Source organism: Nicotiana tomentosiformis, chromosome 2, assembly GCF_000390325.3.
Source record: "Nicotiana tomentosiformis chromosome 2, ASM39032v3, whole genome shotgun sequence".
NCBI classification, from domain to species: domain Eukaryota; kingdom Viridiplantae; phylum Streptophyta; class Magnoliopsida; order Solanales; family Solanaceae; genus Nicotiana; species Nicotiana tomentosiformis.
The window spans coordinates 69,099,804-69,106,659 of NC_090813.1; the positions used below are offsets into that span (position 1 = coordinate 69,099,804).

Here is a 6,856-nt window from a genome sequence, read left to right on the forward strand (position 1 = left end):
CCACACAACTTGAGATAAGTGTTCTTAACTCCCTTGTGATTATATTCTATGAATTAATCTTCATTTTTGGTGTAAGATTATTGAATCTTCAAGAGAAATAGAAGGAAATTTCTATAATGTCACAAAACGAATTTTTCAAGTTTGAATACCGATTTGGAGTCGGATTTGAGTGAAATTAGTATGGTTCGACTTGTAATTGGATGGGTTGTCGTATTTTGTGAGTTTCGTCGGATTTCGAGATGTGGGCCCCACGGGTGATTTTTGGGGCGCAATTTCGGATTTTATGGAAAATATTAGCATTTTGCTATGGAATTAATTCCTATAAATTTTGTGGACTGAATCAAATTAATTGTGGTAGATTCGAACCATTCGGGAGTTGATACGCGCATAATGGGATTTTTGGAGCATTGTTTAGCTTCCTCGACATTGGATTTGGCTTGTTCGAGGTAAGTAACTCTTCTAATCTTGGAGTTGAGGGTATGAACCCTGAATTTATGTATTTCGTGAATTGTTGGGAGGTGACGCACATGCTAGGTGACGGCGTGTGGGCGTGCACTACAGAAATTGTGACATAATTATTTTTGTGAAATTTTGTAGTTGAATGATCTTGGCATTTTCCATGCGGTTTTATGAGTTAAAGAAATTGAGCTGAAAAGCATATTAAAAATCATGTTGAGGCTATGTGCCAGTATTATTGGGACCCACAGAGGTCAAATTGCTGTGAATTATTTATTTTAAATTGAAAATTCATACTCAGTCATATTCATTTCATTGCATATCATATCTCAGTCTCTGTTGTTATTTATTGATACATCATATCATCATTGTTGGGCTATTTTATATTTTCATGATATTTTGAGCCCATGAGAGAGAGACTGGAGAGATTGATGTCTGAGTGAGGCCGAGGGCCTGATTTGTGAGGATATTTATGGGATCGTGCTGCACGCCGCAGCATTTTGCATATTTATGGGATCGGGCTGCACGCCGCAGCATGTTGCATACTTATGGGACGAGGGCCTGAGTGATTTATGCCATGATTTGGCTTGATATAGCGCTTGGGCTGAAGGAGCCCCTCCGGAGTCTGTACACACCCCCAGTGAGCGCAGGTACCTACTGAGTGCGAGTGCCGAGTGCTGAGTGACTGGGAGGCATGAGTGATTGTGAGGTATGCCCGAGTGGCAAGAGTGATTGTGAGGTATGCCCGAGTGGCAAGAGTGACTGTGAGGTATGCCCGAGTGGCAAGAGTGATTGTGAGGTATGCCCGAGTGGCATGAGTGACTGTGAGGTTTGCCCGAGGGGCGGTATATGAGTGATGTTCTGCCCGCGGGGATGTTTATGATTTTATAACTGAGTTGCATCGGATTGGCATGCACACATGACATACATGCATAGAGATGTATTTTTCTCATGCTGTACAGCATCACATCATTCATGATTTCTCATAAATTTTTGACAGATGGGCATAGTGATGCATTTGTTTTACACGGGTTATCCGAAAAGAAAATGAAACATCTTATTTATTATTGAAAAGATTTTGGGAGAAATTTATTGTTTTCAAACTATTCATATTTTTGGCAATTTCGGCAAACGATTTGGGTTTTCACTGATGAATTTGAAAGGAAAAACTATTATATTTGAAATCATGATTTGGTTGAGCATTTTATCTCTGAGTTACTTCTGGTATTATTTGCTTTATGTTGTTATGAATTGTTGTGGACTAGTGGTTTTGGACCCGACCTTGGTAGAAGCTCGTCATTACTTTCAACCTACGGCTAGGTTTGTTACTTACTCAGTACTTTTAACTATTATAGTTATTGTTGTGCTCGATGGTTGCGGGATTTGAAGATGTACCTGTGTTCCTGTTGTAGCTGCCTCTTGTTCAGGATAGCCTTAGATTTCTAAAAGCTCTGTTTAAGTATTATTCAAACAGACTGTATTTATTTCATTTCCGCTTTGTATACTCTATTCTTAGAAGCTCATGATTTGTACTACCAGTTCTTGGGGATTGTATAAGATTAAGATCTTTATTCACTTAAATTACTTTAATAATTATTATCGGAATTGGATAATTGAAAGTTGGCTTACCTAACAGGTTGGGTTAGGTGTCATCACGACTGGTTGGATTTTGGGTCGTGACAGCTGCTTTCTGAGCCGTTCTGCAGCAACTAGTGCCTCTTCCGAAAATTTTATCCTGTCTATTTCATTTCAGACAGTATTTATAATTTTTGTATAATCTACTAGATGCTCATACACTTGTGACACCAGGTCTTGGCACACCCTAGTAGAAGTTTTGGATTTAATTAATTTTCGTGGTTATTTTGAATTACTAGATCTTTTCATATTGTTTTTAATTCTTACAAGTAAGAAGAGTTTAATTGCTCGGTTAATTCTAAAGAATTGAATATGTATTTAAATTACTAGTTGGCTTGCCTAGCTGTAGTATTGGGCGCCATCACAACCTATTGGTGAAATTGGGTCGTAACAACATGGTATCAGAGCACTGGATTCACATAGGTCTCACAAGTTATGAGCTGGCCTAATAGAATCTTGCGGATCGGTACGAAAACGTCTGTACTTATCTTCGAGAGGCTATAGGGTGTTAGGAAACTACCTTTCTTCATCTTTCATCGTGCAATTAATATAGTACTAAGTATCTTTCTCTTACTCTATCACAGATGGTGAAAACACGCTCTAATAAGGCTTCGAAAATAATTAATTATACTCTTCTTTTTGTCAAATATTGTCTGTGGTCCATCTACCATTAAAAGCAACTATAATACATATTGTATCCATCCTGCAAGTCAAGAAAATGGGAAATTCAAGACATTATGTCCTTAATATTTACACAGTAGTCATTAAGTTAAGGATACGATGCCCTAAACTTTATCAGTACAAGTTGAAAATATAGTACACTTTGTCCTTAATATTTACACATCAGTCATGAAGTTAAGGACACGATGCCCTAAACTTTATCAATACAAGTTGCAAATACAGGACACTATATCGTTAATATTTACACAGTAGTCATAAAGTTAAGGACATCGTGTCCTAAACTTTATCAATACAAGTTGCAAATACAGGACACTCTGTCCTTAATATTTACACAGCAGTCATGAAGTTAAGGACATCGTGTCCTAAACTTTATCAATACAAGTTGCAAATATAGGACATTATGTCCTTAATATTTATACAATAGTCATAAAGTTAAGGACATCGTGTCCTAAACTTTATCAATACAAGTGACAAATACAGGATATTATGTCATTAATATTTACCCAGTAGTCATAAAGTTAAGGACATTGTATCCTAAACTTTATCAATCCAGAAAAGAAAAAAAAATTATCAAATCCCTTGCATCTTATTCTCGAGCAACCAAATAAAAATCCACATAAACACACAAAAGCATATAGAGATATCTGAAATTTTAGAACTTACTGTAATTTTATGGTGAAATTTGGACGAGAAAGTTGAATTCTCTAGTTTGAAATAGGAGGAGAAAGGAGGAGAAAAGCTTTTGTAGTTTGGACGATCACAGACAACGTTTTAGCGAGAAAGGGGGAGAAAAGCTTCCGTAGTTTGGACGATCATAGGCAAAGTTTGAGCGAAGTTCTCTGCAATCCCAAAAAGCACGTAAATAAGCAGAGAGCGTAGGTTTCAGTGAATTATAGCAGAAGGGTATTTTCGTCCGGGCGGGTAAAAGTTTATTAAAGAAGTGGCTAAAGACTATAGACATTTTAAACAGTGGCTTAAAAGTAAATACATATCTTATTACTGGCTAACTGTGCACTTCCCCCGATTTCTAACATGAATAATAGCCCAAGTAGCCGTACAAGTAGAGAAAATACGGTAATACAAAGGCATGATAGCAAAACAAGACACATAATAGCCTAAGGTCTACCCAGATCATGAATAACCATAATGTACGCATATACGCTCGTCACCAACTATATGCGCCGCCCCAACGCATAACAAGTATCATAGTTACGGGGAAAATACCCTCAAGGGTATACTTGGTCCTTTCCCGTTTAACAACAAATAGTTTTTTTCTTCCCATAATATTGGAGAAAAAGTTGTATTCAAAGGCATTTATATTATTTAGAGATCCCACCATGTCGTTGTATATCATCAAGTAACTGTGACAAATGCACATAAACTGATAAATTCTTACTACAGATAGCGACTCCAAGAACATATCTTAGACCATAAAGAGGCCAGTCATTAAACATTTGAATCCCTAAGTTCAAAGGCGGATCCAAGATTTTGAGACCATGAGTACACCATCGATTTTAACATAAAGTTGGTGCTTGTAAATAGTGTCAATTTTTTTTTGGTCACTAATATCAATTGATGTGAGAGTATTTTGTATTTTATGACTTATTATTAGATTTAAATATTATTCAAAGAGATAACTTATACACTTCTTAAACCATCAGTTCTTACCATCAAAATTCAGAAGAAAGAGGGAAAATAAAATACTAATGACAATTTAATACTGTAAAAATTAAATTTTGTGCAAATTGTAGTGCAAAAAGAAGCGTAAAAAATATCAAAAAATGTTAACATATGACTAATTCTTTATGTGTGAATTACTTACAAAAATAAACTATATGTTGCAATAAAAACCCATAGACGAAAGTTCAATAATTTGATTGAAACAAAAATATTTAAGCAAGTCATTGTGTAATTTGATATTCGGTCAATAATTTGCAAACCACAACTAAAATATTCCTTAAGAATCTATACTAACAATTCAAAATTTTTTGAGGTAAAGCAATTAAAAACTAAGAAGCAAAAAGAGTAAAGAGAGATTGCAATTGGGATTGAGGTTGGCATAAATTGGGATTATGGAGAATAATAGATATTAGGAAAAAGTTGAAAGAGAAAAATAAGGGAGTAGTGAGTTGAGTTGGAAAACAAATAAAAGAAAGAAACAAAACAAAAAGTAAATAGTAGGACAAGAAAGACCAAGGGGATTCAATCCCTTATCATTGGGATATGAAACAAGCAACTAGCCAGTGAACCACTTAACTTTATAGAGCATGGGTTCCGTTCACTTAACTTTATAGAGCATGGGTTCCCAAAGATAATATTAGACGATATCTGTGAATTATGTACATGAAAAAACTAATTTGCTAGGAAGACCATGGGTTCACGTGAACCCCAATTGATAGAGTAGATCCACCCCTGCCTAAGTTATCAATGATTTAGATAGAGAACTATCCTAGGAATGTTTATGAAACACATACAAGAAAAAGCACAATATAGTATGTTGGAATTGCTACATTTAGCTAATGTGCCTGTTAGCTATATCTTGCCTTTTCTCCTATAGAATTGAAGCCTTCCTTTTCTCCTTTCATTGATGGGGGCAGGCTTGAAGCCCTTAATCGATACAAGGCTCTCAGTATAGTAGGAAACTGAATGAATAAAACATATTCCCATTATCCTCCTTTGTTTTGTTCTCAGGTTGAACAAGAACGGCTGATTTGGAGCATTTCCAACTACTATATCTCCATTGTTCAGACCTCAATGCCTAGTAAAATCGAAACCCATGGCAAATGTGAACTTTTTTCCCCATAGACCCTCTCCACAGCTACCACCTTCAATCACCCAAACCTCAACACACTTCTTAAATTCATAGTGAGAAGAGTATGCAAGCAATGCAAGTGACCCATGATAGTTCATGGACATAGAACTGTGAGATTCAGTAACCAACTCTTCTGGTACAGGAATAATGCTGAACACCTCGCTCCTCAAATCAAACGAGGTAAGAACAGTTTTACGAGGTTCATTCCTGTTTCTAATAACCCACTAAGTAAACCCTTCAACAATTGCATCACAGATGCAGGTAGTCACATTTAAGCGAACATCAGTCTTAACCTCTCTCCAAGATTCAATTTGGTCGAATAAACCTCAACTATAGTTGATTGACTTCCTTTATAGAAGTTTAGAATCCTCATGACCTTATAATCATCAGAATTCTGTTCATACCCAAAACCAACACTCACATAACATTTGTGCGTCTTTTGCAGCTTAATATTGTGCAAGGGGAGCAGCTTGAATTAATCTATCGACAGGTTCCAGAGGCAAATCAATTTACGAACACTTGTGCTTAGACAGACTAAGCCATTGATTGAACCTACAACAGAATAATCAGACCTACAGGGTTCAGTAAGCTTTATGAATCAGCTTAGATTTCGTATAGGGATCAAACCATTTGTTGCCCTAGTCTGAACAAGGATATAGTGGTTACCAGGGTCTGAACTAAATCTCTTAAGGTGCACAGAGATGAACCGGGGGGTCGAAACCAGAGTGCGCCAGCGGTTACATACGCACTTTAATAGCCGCTGAGTTTTAACGGGTAATCTTAAGAAAATATCCACAATAATTTCTTCTGCAAGAACCGAAATATTGGATTTTTGTCTTGTATTCTGCATCTTCTCATATAAGGAAAAGCGAGATTCTATTTCTCGTTTAGGCAATCCATCAAGCAGTTTGTATGTAGAAACTATAATCGCCCTAATTTAACTAAAGCCTTTCAAGAAATTACCTAAATGCTGATTTAAGGGGGATTCGAGTTCAAGCACTTACCTGAGGATGATTTGATGAAAGGCAGAAACCGAACCCGAATTCATATTCCGGTTGTTCTTCACATTTTATCAGCTTAGCTTTTTTGATTCCTGGATTTTACTGACTTTAGGTCAATTTGGGAATTCTTTTTTAATTTTCTGGAAAAGATTTCTTGGATCTCTTTTTTCGTTTTCATTTTTATTTTGGAGGGGGGGTTTGATGGGGTGGAAAGTCTTGAGATGCTAGAATGTAAAAATTAGTGGAAGATAGTGTAGTGAGATGGTTAGAA

The 6,856-nt window shown here is 36.3% G+C and overlaps 1 long non-coding RNA gene across 1 annotated transcript; it reads right to left on the reverse strand.

Moving 5' to 3' along the window:
• Positions 1-4,058: 4,058 nt before the first annotated feature.
• Positions 4,059-6,619, reverse strand: LOC138906530 (uncharacterized). Its single transcript, XR_011413955.1, has 2 exons — positions 5,189-6,619; positions 4,059-4,234 (listed from the first exon to the last, which is right to left on the reverse strand). It is a non-coding gene; the product is annotated as an uncharacterized lncRNA (long non-coding RNA).
• Between the last annotated feature and the right edge of the window lie 237 nt (positions 6,620-6,856).